The sequence below is a fragment of the Pristis pectinata genome, chromosome 4 (genome assembly GCF_009764475.1).
Source record: "Pristis pectinata isolate sPriPec2 chromosome 4, sPriPec2.1.pri, whole genome shotgun sequence".
In the NCBI taxonomy this organism is placed as follows: domain Eukaryota; kingdom Metazoa; phylum Chordata; class Chondrichthyes; order Rhinopristiformes; family Pristidae; genus Pristis; species Pristis pectinata.
Genome location: NC_067408.1, coordinates 42,524,825 through 42,540,251, shown reverse-complemented (window position 1 = coordinate 42,540,251; position 15,427 = coordinate 42,524,825). Strand labels below are relative to the sequence as shown.

The following is a 15,427-nucleotide window of genomic DNA, read 5'->3' as shown; positions in this document are numbered from 1 at the left end:
TATAAGAACAGGGAGGTTTTGGTACAACTATATAAAACATTAGATGGGTCACAACTGGAGTACTGTGCACTTCTTATTGCTGCACTATGGAAAAGATGTGACTGTACTAAAGAGGGTGCAGGAGAAATTCACCAGGATGTTACCTGGGATGGAGCGCTTCAGCTATGAAGGGAGACTGCATGGGCTGGGAAGGAGAAGAGGGGACCTAATTGAGATATACAACATTATGAGTGGCATGGGATAGATAATGAGAAACCTCTCCCATTAGCAGAGATGTCTATATCTAGATGGCATAATTTTAAGGTAAGGGGTATTGGTATTGGTATTGGTTTATCATTGTCACTTGTACCAAGGTGAAAAACTTGTCTTGCATACCGATCGTACAGGTCAATTCATTACACAGTGCATTTACATTGGGTTAGTACAGAGTGCATTGCTGAAGTACATGTAAGAACAATAACAGTACAGAGTAAAGTGTCACAGCTACAGAGAAAGTGCAGTGCAATAAGGTGCAAGGTCACAACAAGCTAGTTCGTGAGGTCATAGTCCATCTTATCGTATAAGGGAACTGTTCAATAGTCTTATCACCATGAGGTAGAAGCTGTCCTTAAGTCTGGTGGTATGTGCCCTCAGGCTCCTGTATCTTATACCCGATGGGAGAGGAGAGAAGAGAGAATGACCTGGGTGCTGGCTGCTTCACCAAGACAACAAGAGGTAAAGACAGAGTCCAAGGAGGGGAGGCTGGTGTCCGTAATGCACTGGGCTGTGTCCACAACTCTCTGCAGTTTCTTGCGGTCCTGGGCAGAGCAGTTGCCGGACAAAGCCATGATACATCCAGATAGGATGCTTTCTATCGTGCACCAATAGCAGTTGGTGAGAGTCAAAGAGGACAAACTGAATTTCTTTAGCCTCCTGAGGAATTAGAGGCACTGGTGAGCTTTCTTGGCTGTGGCATCAACGTGAGTTGACCAGGACAGGCTGTTGGTGATGTTCACTCCCAGGAACTTGAAGCTGTCAACCCTCTCGACCTCAGCACCATTGATGTAGACAGGTGCATGTACACCGCCCCCTTTCCTGAAGTCAATGACCAGCTCTTTCATTTTGTTGACATTGAGGGAAAGGTTGTCATGATACCATTCCACTAAGCTCTCTATCTCCTTCCTTTACTCTGACTCATCGCTGTTTGAGATACGGCCTATACCAGTGGTATCATCTGCAAACTTGTAGGTGGAGTTAGAGCAGAATCTAGCCACACAGTCATGAGTGAATAGGGACTAGAGTAGAGGGCTGAGGACACAGCCTTGTGGGGCACCAGTGTTGAGACTAATCGTACCAGAGGTATTGCTGCCTATCCTCACTGATTGCGGTCTGTTTGTTAGAAAGTCAAGGATTCAGTTACAGAGGGAGGTGAGGCAGTTTAGGTGAAGTTTACACCCAAAGGCTGGTTGAAACCTGGAACACACTGCGTGAGAGGGTAGGGGAGGCAGGTACCCACACAATACTTAAGAAATATTTAAATAAGCACTTGAAGTGCCATGGCATTGAAGGCTAAATGCTGAAGGCTGGAAAATGGGATTAGCATTGAAGGGTTTATTTCCGTGTTATATGACTCTATGATTCTATGACTCAAGGAAGGTACAATGTGTGTATTCAATGGTTGTTTTAATTCAACGAGATTTGAGCAAAACTTATATAAGTAGAATTTTTTTCAATATAGTAGTGCCACGGGATCACTTGATGCTTGGAAACTGCCATGCCTTTTTTACCTGCTAGTTAGAAATTGATTACCCAAAGTAAATATCTGTTCTATTGGAAGAATGGACAGAGGAAGCATTCACTACATTCATCCCCCTACCAGGACTAAGAATGTTATTAGCTCGAAACTTCAGGACCAGCAAGTGTGGGTTCGACCCATTTAACACCCTAGTAATTAATCTACTGCAGAACTGTTTTACAGCTCACCTCAAAAATCAAAGAAATGGGCACAACAGGAACACTTTGGTCAATTTTTGATAAATATCTGATGTGCATTTACCTGACCACATTTATTACTTTTCCTTCTCTGCCACCACCCAAGGCACATGTGCAAATTCCTTCAGGCTGAGTGAAACTGGTCACAGGCCTCCCTGAAACCAGCTGCCACAAGTTACTTAGGCCTTCCCTCTATCTCTACAGGAAAGTCCCTGACCTTCCCTCCTGGCAGTCCCTCTAGTGATGTGCTGAGCTTGCTGATGATCCTTGTGGGAAATCGCACGAGTTACTAAAATGCAGAACACTGTGACTCTGCCCCATATTGCATCCTACTGCAGAAACCAGAAAGCATATCAATAAGCTAATATTACAAGCACATTTTAATAATTGAAGCAGTTGTTCACCATGTATAATGGCTATCCATATATAATAATTTGGGAAGTCTACATTGTACAGATATTCATTCGTCAAGGACGTTGTAAGAAACACAACTCACTTTCACTACAATAACTTTTCATGGCAGTTTCCATGCTCTTTTGTAATACAGAGAATGGAATTGGAACCACCTCTCAACTGGTTTGCTTGTTCTTGTAATTGGAAAGGAAGCTGATGCTAAATTCTCCATGGTGATTACACTCAAACAGAAGCTGATGGCCACTTATGCAAAATGCTTCTCTTTATTAAATCTGTACATGTATCAGTCAAGTAAATGGTTGATTCTTATATAAAAAGTATGCAATTTATCAGGGTTTTAGGCCTATTATCTGTGTTATAACTGCTAGCAGCTATATATCATTGTGAATGAAAAGTAATTAAAATACATGGCATAGTTATTTAACTATTATGAGAGGCCTTTGCATTCAATCCAATTACTTCCAATGACTAATCCTGTCAATCTTATTAACTGTGAATTATATTGAATTGCTTGCAAAAGTACGAGTGAGATCTCCAATGTTATACTATGTGTGATGATTCATCTCCAGTAAGTGGTTTACACATTCTTAAAGGCAATTTGCTGCAGCTTGTTTTATATAAAAGAATAATTGTTGGGATTGGATGCTAACAATATAAAGATTCTCAATACAATACTCGGATCACTCCAAGTGCTGCTTTTGTACCACAATAGTATCCACAGAATACAAGTACACTCTTTTTTGCAAGTCATGTCATATGGCCTGTTGGTGAGGCAATTGGCATGCATGCACTAAACACCCACTGGAATGATGCAAAGTAGGCAGATTGTGCCATCAAGAAGTATGCAATTCTGATCTGACAGCAACACAGCTCAGCAGCAAGAAGCACCCCGTCCAGCACTCTTAAAAGGGATTGTCAACCAGTTACTGATTATTTACTTGTTATTATCTTCTGCTGGTTGTAATGAATCTACACACGTTTGGTTTCTTCTTTTGTGGTCTCAAGTTGCAAACTTATACAGGGAGTGCCGCTGCACGTGCTGATGCACACTCAGCTGAGTTCGAGCCAGTAGCACCCACTTATGGTACATTAGTAGGCATTCCCCTTGGAGTACTCCATGACAGGGAAAATAAGTAGAGATATGAAAGGTAGGAAAAGAGTAGAGTGGGAGTTTTGGCATTGGAAGCGATTACCAGGCAGGCAGAGAAAAAGATTCAAGGGTAGCGCCAAAGCTCCCCTGAAGTGTAACATCCCCACTGATTCCTGGTCCATGATCTAAAGGTGCATTCGGGATGGTATTGAGAACCTTAGGGCCATGCATTGGGAGCACACAGAAGCCTTGCACGAGTAGCGGAAGGAGTGCACCACCTCACAACCTACCCGCCACCTGCCCCATCTGTGGAATAGTCTGCAGTTCCAACATGAGCCTCATTGGTCATCTCAGGAACCACAAAACTGGGGTGGAGGCAAAGTCATCCTCGATCCTGAGGGACTGCCTAAGAAGAAGGAAAAGAGAGGAGGAAGAAGGTGAAAAGGCCATTCAGCTCGAGGCTACATTTACCCAAGTAAATGGCAGATCTCGTGTTTGAATCTCGGTTAGGAACATTGGGCTGAGTCATGCTGATTGTTAAGCAACAGTTCTGTAGAAATCCACTGGCAGCTGTGTGTTCATGTATTCCAGGCTTCAGAATTTGCACTTTGTATACAGTACAGAATGTTCTCAGGTCAGATATCTCGTGCTCTGTCCCAGACCTACCAGGCGTGTTCCTGACTTACTGAGCTGAGGGTACAGTTAACTTAGCATCCAACCCCTTCATGCCAACTATAGCTAATGCAAGCAAGGTAGGTCCATTCATTTCAATGACATCCCCAACCTTCATTAAAATGGTAAGTTGGTTTATTATTGTCACAGATACGGAGGTACAGTGAAAAACCTGTCTTGCATACCGTTGAGGTATGCTTATCATTAAAATGGTAAGTTTAGCTCAGTTTTTTTGTTTATTTTTCTTTATTTCATTTTATATATGTTCTAAGTTTATAAGATATAAGATATCTTTATTGGTCACATGTACATCGAAACACACAGTGAAATGAATCTTTTGCGTAGGGTCTTCAGGGGGCAGCCTGCAAGTGTCTCCACGCTTCCGGCGCCAACATAGCATGCCCACAACTTCCTAACCCGTAGGTCTTTGGAATGTGGGAGGAAACTGGAGCACCCGGAGGAGACCCACGCAGACATGGGGAGAACATATGAACTCCTTCAGAGAGTGGCCAGAATTGAACCCGGGTTGCTGGCGCTGTAATAGCATTATGCTAACCATTACACAATTAATAGTAGTTTAACAGTTTTTAAATAGTGTCAGTATGTGAGCTGGTGACTGATTTGGAAATCAAGTGCCTTCATCACCAGGCCTACTCCCCCTTCATATACAGCCTGGCCAGCTTGTAGTTCCTGTGGTTCTGAGCTGATAAGAGTAGGTGGGATGAGTAAAGGTGCCTGCTTATAATAGCTGCAGCTTGTGAATCAGAAGAGGTTGCAGAGTGAGTGGGGAGGTGGATGGTGAGGGGAAGGAAGATTGGGTGTGAGAATTACATCATCCTTTATATTTTCAGCCCTGCCACTGGTCATGGCCTCAGCAATGGTTGTCCAAATGATGTGGTGAGTATGTGGTCAAAAGGTGTGGTCAGTAGGAGATGGCGTTTGGCAATGCATTCACCAACCTTGACCACTTGTCTGAGGTCACTGAGTTTCTGCCATTATTACATCCAGGTGCTCAGGACTTGACTTCTGGCAGGGAGCTCCACAGTATCTCTTCCCACTGCCTTTTCACATGTTGCTGGAGGCTGTCCTGAGCCCCTGCAGAAAGCTCTCCAGCTCCTCAACCAAGGCTTGCAATGCAGCATCCAAAATTTACTACTACAGTCCTCATCCAGTAACAGAAGAATGTTGTTTCTCCCCCCAGTATACTTTATTCACAATATACACAATGAATACAATCGAGACAAAAAGATCTACGGTTATTGTACCATCAGTTCGGTAGCAGGCACAGTAGTGTAGCAGTTAGTATTATGCTATTACAGCGCCAACGACCCAGGTTCATTTCCAGCCACTGTCTCTAAGGAGTTTGTACCTTCTCCCCGTGCCTGCGTGGGTTTCCTCCGGGTGCTCCGGTTTCCTCCCACATTCCAAAGATGTACGGGTTAGGAAGTTGTGTGAACTCCACTCATGTTTCCTCCATAAATAATACACCAATGAAGTGTTTGAGAGGCTGTTATACAAGGCCCAGCCCCTCTGTGCCCAGTGGTGATGGGACCCTAGACTATGGTCCTTCCCCACAGAGCCTTTGCAGTGGCTGCACCGAGCTTCAGTGTCCCTCAGAACGTGCTAATTGGTAGCATTCACTTGCAGACATCTCCTTACACTGGAAGATCAACATGTTTTGGGCAGACCAAGGTGCATGTTCCACCACATTGACCATCATCCAGCAGCAGTTGATGTCCCTTGTCCACCCGTCCCTCCCCACCAATGACCCTCCTGGCACTTATCCCTGCAACCGTGCAAAGTGTTACACCTGTCCCTACACCTCCTCCCTCACCACCATTCAGGGCCCTAGACAGTCCTTCCAGGTGAAGCACTGCTTCCCCTGTGAATCCGAGGGTGCAATTTATTGCAACCGGTGCTCCCGATGTGGCCTCCTCTACATCAGTGACACCCTATGTGGATTAGGTGACCACTTTTTCGAGCACCTTTGCTCCGTCCACCGTAACAGTCAGGATCTCTCAGTAGCCGGCCACTTCAATTCCTCTTCCCACTCCCATACCGACATGTCTATCCACGGCCTCCTCTACTGCCACGTTGAGGCCAGATACAGGTTGGAGGAACAACACCTCATATTCTGCCTTGCAAGTCTCCAACCTGATGGCTTCAACATCGATTTCTCTAACTTCTGGTAACCCCTCCCCTCTCCCCCCTTTGATTTTCCTTCCCCCCCCCCCCCGTCTTCCCTCATTACTGTGGCCCCCTCAACCCTTCTCTTCCCCCTCCCCCGCCCTCATGACCTACCTGTCCATTCTCCACCTCCTTCTCTTTATTCCATGGTCTACTGACCTCTCCTACCAGATTCCACCTTCTTCAGCCCTTTGCCTCTTCCACCCATCACCTCTCAGCTTCTTACATCACTCCCTTTCATCCCCCCGTCCTCCACCCACCACTCTTCCCCCTCTCACCTGGACTCACCTATCACCTGCCAGCTTGTGCTCCTCCCTCTTCCCCTACCATTTAATTCTGGCTTCTTCCCTTCCAGTCCTGATGAAAAGCCTCGACCTGAAACGCTGACTGTTTATTTCCCTCCATAGACGTTGTCTGACCTGCTGAGCTCCTCCAGCATTTTGTGTGTGTTGCTGCCGTTTAAGTCTGTCTCAGTATGTGTCCCTGGGAACAGCCCAGAGAGCACAAAGTCCTGTGTTATGCAGCTGCTCAAGATGAATCTTGACAATGACCAATGCATCCCTTTCCAAACCTTCTTACAGAGGCACAGACCAAGGGGAGGTGGACAATCGTCTCTTCCTCACCAAGCCACCTGGAGAGTCACGTGCAGTATCCAGTAAGAATATTGTGCCATTCTTCACAGTTTCCAAAGCCAGATTCATTTCTGAAATACTTGCCAGCTCCTGTTCTAGCCGCATTACACTTCCCCTTTAAGGGGTGCATTCTGGTTTTAACTGGTGCTGCCCACTCACATTCTTGGCCCTGTCCAGACAATCAACAGCATGGTTAGTGGTGACTGGGTGTAGTACCAAGTTGGATTCCACTGAATGGGTGTGAGGTTTTCACACATTGCAAACCCTGCACCATTTTTCTGGGCCTGTCAGATTTTGCCTCTGTTAATCCACAGCACAACAGGAATCCTAAACTCAACTAACCTCAGCAATGCCATTTTAATGGGATATGTACCTGCTGTATTGATAAATGGTCATACTCTTAGGACCCAGCAGGGTTATTCAACTACAGGAGGCAATGCAGCCAAGCCAAAGCTTAGTTCTGTACCTACATACTTGTTTTCCAGTAGGAATCATTTGATAGGTATTTAAGCTTCAGCAGAAGGATCCCAGGCATGTAATTTTTCTCGAGACACAAGAGACTGTGGGTGCTGGAATCAGTCCACCAGTCACCTCAGGCTCCTTTCTGACCACTCCCCTTCTCCTCTTTATACTGGCCATCAAGCCTCTCCACTCAGTCCTGATACAGGGTTTCGACCCAAAATGCCGACAATTCCTTTCCTCCCACAGATGCTGCTTGACCTGCTGGGTTCCTATGGCAGATTGTTAGTTGCAGATAATTTTTCCCTCCTCTTCAATCCCTTCCCCACTGACTTTTCTTCATTCCCCCTGTCTCTCTAATCCACGTTGGTTAGCTGAGATGTAGATCTCCAATTCTAAAATTGGCTTTAGTCTAAGACCATGACAGGTGCTATATAAGTGCAAGTCTTCCTTTTAGTTACTGTCTGAAATCAGCTAATTAAACATCAAGCTGCCATTAAATTATTTCCTAAAGGTTGTAGATTTTTGCAAACTGTAAGATTTAATTATGTCACAATTATGGCAATAACTATAAACTACTCACAACCTTGTCCCTCAGATGTTATCTGATGGAACATTGTCCCATTATGGCTGAGGCTTTCTGTATGAAATTATTCATATGTAAGTATACATAGATGTCAAGTGTTAATTTTTGTAGCTATTATCTGAACAAGACAATTTTAGTTTATTCACACAGAAATCTGGCAACATGTGTTGTTTCTTCAGTAATTACATTATTTCATCTCCATTTCCCTATCCAGAGGAGCATTCCATAAGTCAATCACCCTCTTATGTGAAGGCATTTTAAAAAATCAGTGCTGAATTTATCTTTCACTGATATCCATTTCCCCTAATCTTGGAAGTTATATGAAAGTTATTTTCAGGACCTTATGTGAATCTTATAAATCTTTAAATGATCACTTCTCTCAGTCAAAATATATTTGTCCAGCATCCACACATACATATATTTTTCACTAGGAATCACATGATAAAGACTACGTGAAAACATTGTACAACATGTCTCCTTACATCTCAGTAACCGTAATTTGTCACAGTTCTAAAATTGTGGTTTGACTAAACATAATGACTTCCTCTGACAAGCATTTAATGATAAAATTTGACATGTGATTTGTTTCACCGATTATTATTCTGCAGGGATTGAAGTTGTTGAGCAAATTAAAAATTCCAGACCATTTTTAGTTTCAAAACCAAGAGATACATGCCATTTCTTTTCTGTCTATGTGCAGTATTTTGCACCTATATGCAAGAACATAAGAAACAGGAGACGGAGAAGGCCAGTTGGTCTCTCAAAGCTGCTCCAGCATTCGATAAGACTATGGCTGATCTCATCTTATTCCCAACACCACTATTTTGCTCTCTCCCCATACCTCCTAACTTATTTTAAGCCTCACTTCTGCAACAATTCTTTGCTTGTTGTGCTACTGCTACCTGGGATCAATTGCCCCTACTAATTTCGTACATCAAGCTTCTCATCCCAAATCAACTCTTCCAACATTACTTCATGGGTGGGTTATTCAATATTTGCCCTTCCAACTATGACAAAATACCTATAGTCTTCCAGTTCTTGGTAAGTTTATTTCATTTTTACAATATATACTTTGCACTCTCACTGCACTGAACTTAACTAACAAGGTTTTGTGTTGAATTTTTCAAATGCTTATATCATTTCCACAGTCTAACAAATGTCCTGACTATTGGTATTGGTATTTGTATTGGTTTATTTTTGTTACTTGTACCAAGATACAGTGGAAAAACTTGTCTTGCATATCGTTCATACAGATCAATTCATTACACAGTGCATTGAAGTTGTACAAGGTAAAAACAATAACAGAATACAGAGTAAAGTGTCACAGCTACAGGGAAGTGCATTGCAGGTGCAAGGTCATAACAAGATAGATTGTGAGGTCAAGAGTCCATCTCATCGTATAAGGGAACCATTCAATAGTATTATCACAGTGGGATAGAAGCTGTCCTTGAGCCTTGTGGTATGTGCCCCTCAGGCTCCTGTATCTCTGTTTGATGGGAGAGGGAAGAAGAGAGAATGACCCGGGTGGGTGGGGTCTTTGATTATGTTGGCTGCTTCACCAAGGCAGCGAGAGGTATAGACAGTTTATGGAGGGGAGGCTGGTTGCCATGATGTGCTGGGCCGTGTTCACAACTCTCTGCAGTTTCTTGCGGTCTTGGGCAGAGTAATTGCCATACCAAGCAGTGATGCATATTAGGTTATTTTTGTACAGACAAAAGATCATGATTGCTCAGGACAATAACTTCCATTATTGTATTCAGATCTGTCCATGTGTTTACTCTCCCCATCTCTGTCATCTTCTCCAAAGCTACAACTCTTTGCATTTCTGATTTCTTGCACATTTCCAGTTTTCTTTACTCCACCATTTTTGGTCATGTTTTCAGATGCCCAGACCATAAGCTCTACAAATCCCTCCTTGACTCTCTTCCTCTCACCCCTCCATTAGAAATTCCAAAACCCAACACTTTGACCATATTTTTGGTCACCCATCCTGATACTTAGTAAAATACAGTATTTGATGACCATTCCTGTGAAATCCTTTGACAGAGGAACATAAGAGGAGGAGAAAGCCATTTAGTCTTTCAAGCCTTCATTTGTGAATGAATTCACGAATTCATTCGTGGCTGATCTGCTGTCTCAATACCACATCCACCACTCTCTATCCAGAGCCCATGGTTCAATTATTTCTAAATGTTTTGTTCTTCTTCTTCTCCTTCTTCTACTACCTCTACTTCTTCTTTTTCTTCTTAGGTAGTCCATTGGGATCCAAGATGACTTGCATTCATTCAATTTCTGAGGAGTGGCCCATATCTTTGTCTTTGGTCCAATCCCCTGCAATCTCCCCAACCTGACCAATTCCTGTCATACTCCCTCTGTCTCTCTACCTCAGTTCCCCTTCCCCCAGCTCTCTCAGCTCCCTTCCCCTTCACTCAACTTCTTCCTCAGAGTCCCTTCCCTCTCAATTTCCCATCCCACTTCAGCTACCCTCCACTCTCCAGCTGCCAGCTGCTTGCTCTCTCCAAACCAGCATGGGTTTGGACAGAGGCCCCTGGAGTTTTAAAAATGGCATGAATGAAGAAGCCCTGAGGGCTTCTGGTCCTTGTATATGGTGAGTGATAATGGCCCTCAGTGAGAAGGTCCTGCTCCCACAGGTTGAATCTGTGTCTGTGGCTGGGAAATTGCAGACTGAGACCACAACCCCTACAGAGCTCCCAGAATCCATGTTCTGCCAATACTAATGTACCAACACCAATATTAAAGGCACTATAAAAATGCAAGTTCTGTTTTTTATTAAAAGTAAGTTGTCTCCATTTGGTTAATAGGTAACAGATGAATAGCCTTCATTTGTTTGATGAAACCTGAATTGGTGGTTCCTTCTAGCTTGTTTCTGCACTTTGGTTATTGAACTATACCCAAGTAAATGTTAACATCTCTAGAGAGGAGTGGAGTGGGGAAAAGTGGCAAGAGGGAATTTTATTTATTATTTGCGTCTAGTCTTGACTCGAGAGACGGCCGCAAAGGATGACCAGTGATGAGAAGCTGCTTTTGACGTGTGAGACGAATAATACCATGTCATGACATGGAGATGTCACTGCCTGATTTTATTTAAGTCCTTTGTCAGCGTTACTTGAAGATGGAAATTCCCCCGTGAAGTATCGTGTCAAAGCTGTTGTTCCACATGTAGAACTGAAACCGGTAGTTCAGATTTATATGTTATCAGCAATCTCCAGCATGGATTGCTCTGGGATATACACACAAAAATTGATTAGCTGTCACTTTTTCCAGGCTGCACTTTTTGACTGCCTAACTTACTACAATTTATTGCTGGATTAGACATCGGATAGAGTTTCAATGCCGTTCTCAGACTGGTGAGTAATTCAGCAGTGGCATGCACAGACAAGAGACAGAAAGCGCTGATACCATGCTCATTGGGAATATAGAGGTTTTCTTTTGAATCTCCTAATTTAATTAAAAAGAATAAACCAAGTAGCAGATATAATTTCTAAAAGTGGAGTCACTATACTAAACCTTGGTTCAAATCAAGTCGTCGAGTTTATTGTCATAAGCACAAATATGGTGAGGTACAGGTGCAGTGAAAAACTTGCTTGCAGCAGCATCACAGGCACGTAGGTACAGAAGATAAATTGCACATAATTTATACAAGACAGTGAAGAAAGAGAGTGAAAAAGACTTTAGTGCAAAAAAATCAAAGACACAATCAGAGACAAGTCCGTGGTAGTGCGAAAGGTGGTCCATGGTGTTCCATTGCTGAGGTAGGGTTAGGGTTGTGCAGGTTAGTTCAAGGACCTGATGCTTGTACAAAAGTGGCTGTTCCTGAACCTGGTGGTGTGGGATTTCAGACTTCTGTACCTCCTGCCTGACAGTCACAGTGAGAACAGGGCATGACCCGGATCCTTGATGATAGATGCTGTCTTCTTGAGGCCGTGCTTCCTGTAGATGCTGTCAATGGTGGGGTGTGCCCATAATAGACTACATTCAGCTATAATTCTGGTCACCAATTATAGAAAGGACACAGATGCACTGGAAATGGCACAAAAAAGATCTACAAGGATGTTACCAGAAGTGTGGAGCTAAACCTGTAAGGAATGGTTAGGTCACTTTTCAAGTTATGTTCACTCTATTGAAACCTTCCATAGTTTTAAAGGCATCTCTATTAGTCAGAAGGATGATTTAATGGTGTTTTAATCGTATTAGAACAGTGTCGTGGTTCACCTTAACCGTGTTTGTAAAGGTCCCATAAAGATCACAATCTTCACTGGCAAGGTCCACTGAAGTAAGATTGCTCAGTGTATTCTTTGCTATGTCAATCTCAGCACAACACCATTCTATTGATCTACTTCAAGGACTCACAGATGCCAGCATTCAGCCCAGTAGTTGTGACCATGGCAGCCAATTCTTAAAGGGACATTCTACAATACAAGCAATGCCCTTCCTGCTACAGGGAATGCTGCAACTTAATAAATGGAGGCTGATAAATATATTACGAGGGGGTTTGAATATTTGAAATATATTTTTGTCTATGCACTTGGAACCTGCATTTGCCCAGTACACTCCCAACAAGGTACAGCTTCACTGGCTGATGGGGTATTGAAACAGCAGATCAGCCACAAATGAATTGAATGCTGAAGGCTGGAAGGACTGAATAGCTTCTCCTGCTCTTATTTTTCTATGTTCCTCTATCAAAGGATTTCACAAGAGGTTTAATAAATGATGGTAGAGTGCTCCCAGGGGGTCCAAGGGACCTGGATATACTGGTGAAGAATAAGTATAAATGTCTTGTGGTCAGGCAACCAGAGATACAGCCAAGTGTTCCTGGCAGGAGCTTGCCAGGGAGCTCTCTGTAAGGAGAAATACCACATGAATGCAGTCTATAAATGCTTGCACTTTGGGAAAGCGGAAAATGGTTGCCTCCACTCTGCCTGCTCCTGTGGGATGAAGGAAAAGTAGATGAAGTTTCCTGTTCTTGAGTATGAAGTTTGGCTGACCTCTCTAATGCAGGAGGGAGCACTAAAAGTGAGCTGTGGCAGTAATTACCAGTAGCAGCCTGCAATGATCCCGAAAGCAGAAACCTGAAAACTCCACGGATAAAGTTGTCCAAGCACATGTGAGGCTGTTTCCACAATCACAGGAGGACACAAATCTCAGAGAACAAAGAATGCAATTTGAACATTTGACCCTTTTAAATGGTACATTTTCAGAGGAAATGGAGGTAGGAAATCCTGGTTGTTCTGCTAGTAAACATACCACCGAGGTTGAAAATCATACTGGAGAATTTATTCCATTGTGTCATTTGGGGAGAGATTCTCATCAGAAAAAAAAATTGCTGGGGGTTGCAAAAATCCTTCTGAAAAGTCATAATTTGAATTTTAGACAGGCACTAAGAGGCCCAGAAGTGAGTACGATATTTCTCTGGTTAATTTTCCCCTTGAAGTTTGAAGTTATGTGAAGAAATTTCTCGACCAGAGACAGTTTCTCTTTGCTGGGAAGAACAAACCTGACGTGAGATAGAATCAAAGAGGGAATTGAGGAAGAACTTCTGGTGAGTGGTGAAAATGTGGAACTGGCTGCCAGACAGACTGGTTGAGGCGAGTAGGAGAGATGGATTTAAAGGGAAGCTAGATAAACATATGAGGGAGAAAGGAACAGAGACTCAAGCTGATAAAGTTAGATAAGGAAAGACAGGAGAAGGGAACATAAACACTGGTGCAGATGATTGAACTAGATAGCCTGTTTCCATACAACCTTTGTTGAGAAAAAGCCTTGTCCTCAATGTTCGCTCTCCATACCGAAGAACAGTTAAAAGTAAATATACTTCTATAGTTCTGTCAGTCCAAGTCAGAATTTTCTTCTTTCAAATATTTGAAATATGTTTTTGCCTATTTTTCCAGTGCACCCCTGACAAGATAGAGCTTCACTGGACCTGGAGTCCTACACACCTTGACTAAGTGGAGATGCAAAAAAATCTGCAGATGCTGGACTCTGGAACAATACGCAAAAAGTGCTGGAGGAACTCAGCATCCATGGAGGGAAATAAACAGTCGACGTTTCAGGCCGAGACCCTTCATCAGGACTGGAAAGGAAGAGGGCAGAAGCCAGAAGAAGAAGGTGGGGGGAGGGGGAGGAGCACATGCAGGCAGGTAAGAGGCGAGTCCAGGTGAGGGGGGAAGGTAACTGGGTGGGGAAGGGGGAGAAGATGTAATAAGCTGAGAGGTGATAGGTAGAAGAGGCAAAGGACTGAAGAAGAAGGAATCCGGTAGGAATGGACCATGGAATAAAGGACGGAGAGGAGATGGGCAGGTCATCAAGGTGGGGGAAGGGAGCCGCAGGAATAAGGGAGTGCGGGGGGGGGCGGGGTCGGAAGAAAAAGAATGGGTGGAGTACTGGAAGTTAGAGAAATCGATGTTAAGGCCATCAGATTGGAGACTCCCAAGGCGGAATATGAGGTGTTGTTCCTCCAACCTGCCTAAGTGCTGAGCTTTAATGTCTGAACCCTTACAGGGAGTTTTAGTGGGCTACTTGAACAAGTTCTGTGTGTGTGTGTGTGTGTGTGTGTGTGTGTGTGTGTGTGTGTGTGTGTGTGTGTGTGTGTGTGTGTGTGTGTGTGTGTGTGTGTGTGTGTGTGTGTGTGTGTGTGTGTGTGTGTGTGTGTGTGTGAGATTGTGTGTATGTGTGTGTTGGCATGGGGAGAGGGAATTATATGTCATAGACAATCTTGTTTTCAATACCTATCTCAGAAGAGTCACTTAATTGCAATCAGAGTACTAACTTTAGCCATTTTTTTTCTCCAGGACTTCTAAGTGTCCTAGTTGCTGCATTGGTGTGTTTCCGTTGCCTCAATGAAGAGTTGTATTTTTATAACTCAGTGATGGACTCCTTGATGGTTCTACTTTATTGCATGAAGTAATTTTTTAATGGAATTTTAACACATTTGTGCAAACACAGCATATTTACAGGATGTCTGTATTGCCAAAAAGTGATGTTGTGCTATCCAATAAAGCAAAATAAGCACCATGAAGTTTTGCCGAGTAAGTGTGCCTCTGTGGCATAACATAATCCAGTTAGGAGCTTGGCTAAGAATTGATTCCTTCCCCATATCTCCAGCTACGGGCCATTTAACGTTATGCTCTAGATGAGGTCTAAACATCACTTTAACAGCAGTTAAATATAGCAAAGGCCATATAATTGCTGATCTCATCTCTATTTATTCATACAAATGTGGATCCATGACTGTTAGCATTCAAATGTACATTGCAAAGTGTGAGTTTGATTCTAATAAGAGAAGGAAGATCATTATTCACGTCCCTGTTTTCCCACATAATTGCTCACATTTCAACTTTATGTCCATGTACACAACAGTAATTTCTATGAAAGTACAGAAATGTTTGACTGCATATA

The 15,427-nt window shown here is 43.3% G+C and overlaps 1 long non-coding RNA gene across 1 annotated transcript; it reads left to right on the top strand.

Moving 5' to 3' along the window:
• Positions 1-4,087: 4,087 nt before the first annotated feature.
• Positions 4,088-15,062, top strand: LOC127569265 (uncharacterized). The gene is made up of 3 exons (XR_007956168.1): positions 4,088-4,227; positions 13,921-14,169; positions 14,821-15,062. It is a non-coding gene; the product is annotated as an uncharacterized LOC127569265 (long non-coding RNA).
• Positions 15,063-15,427: the final 365 nt, after the last annotated feature.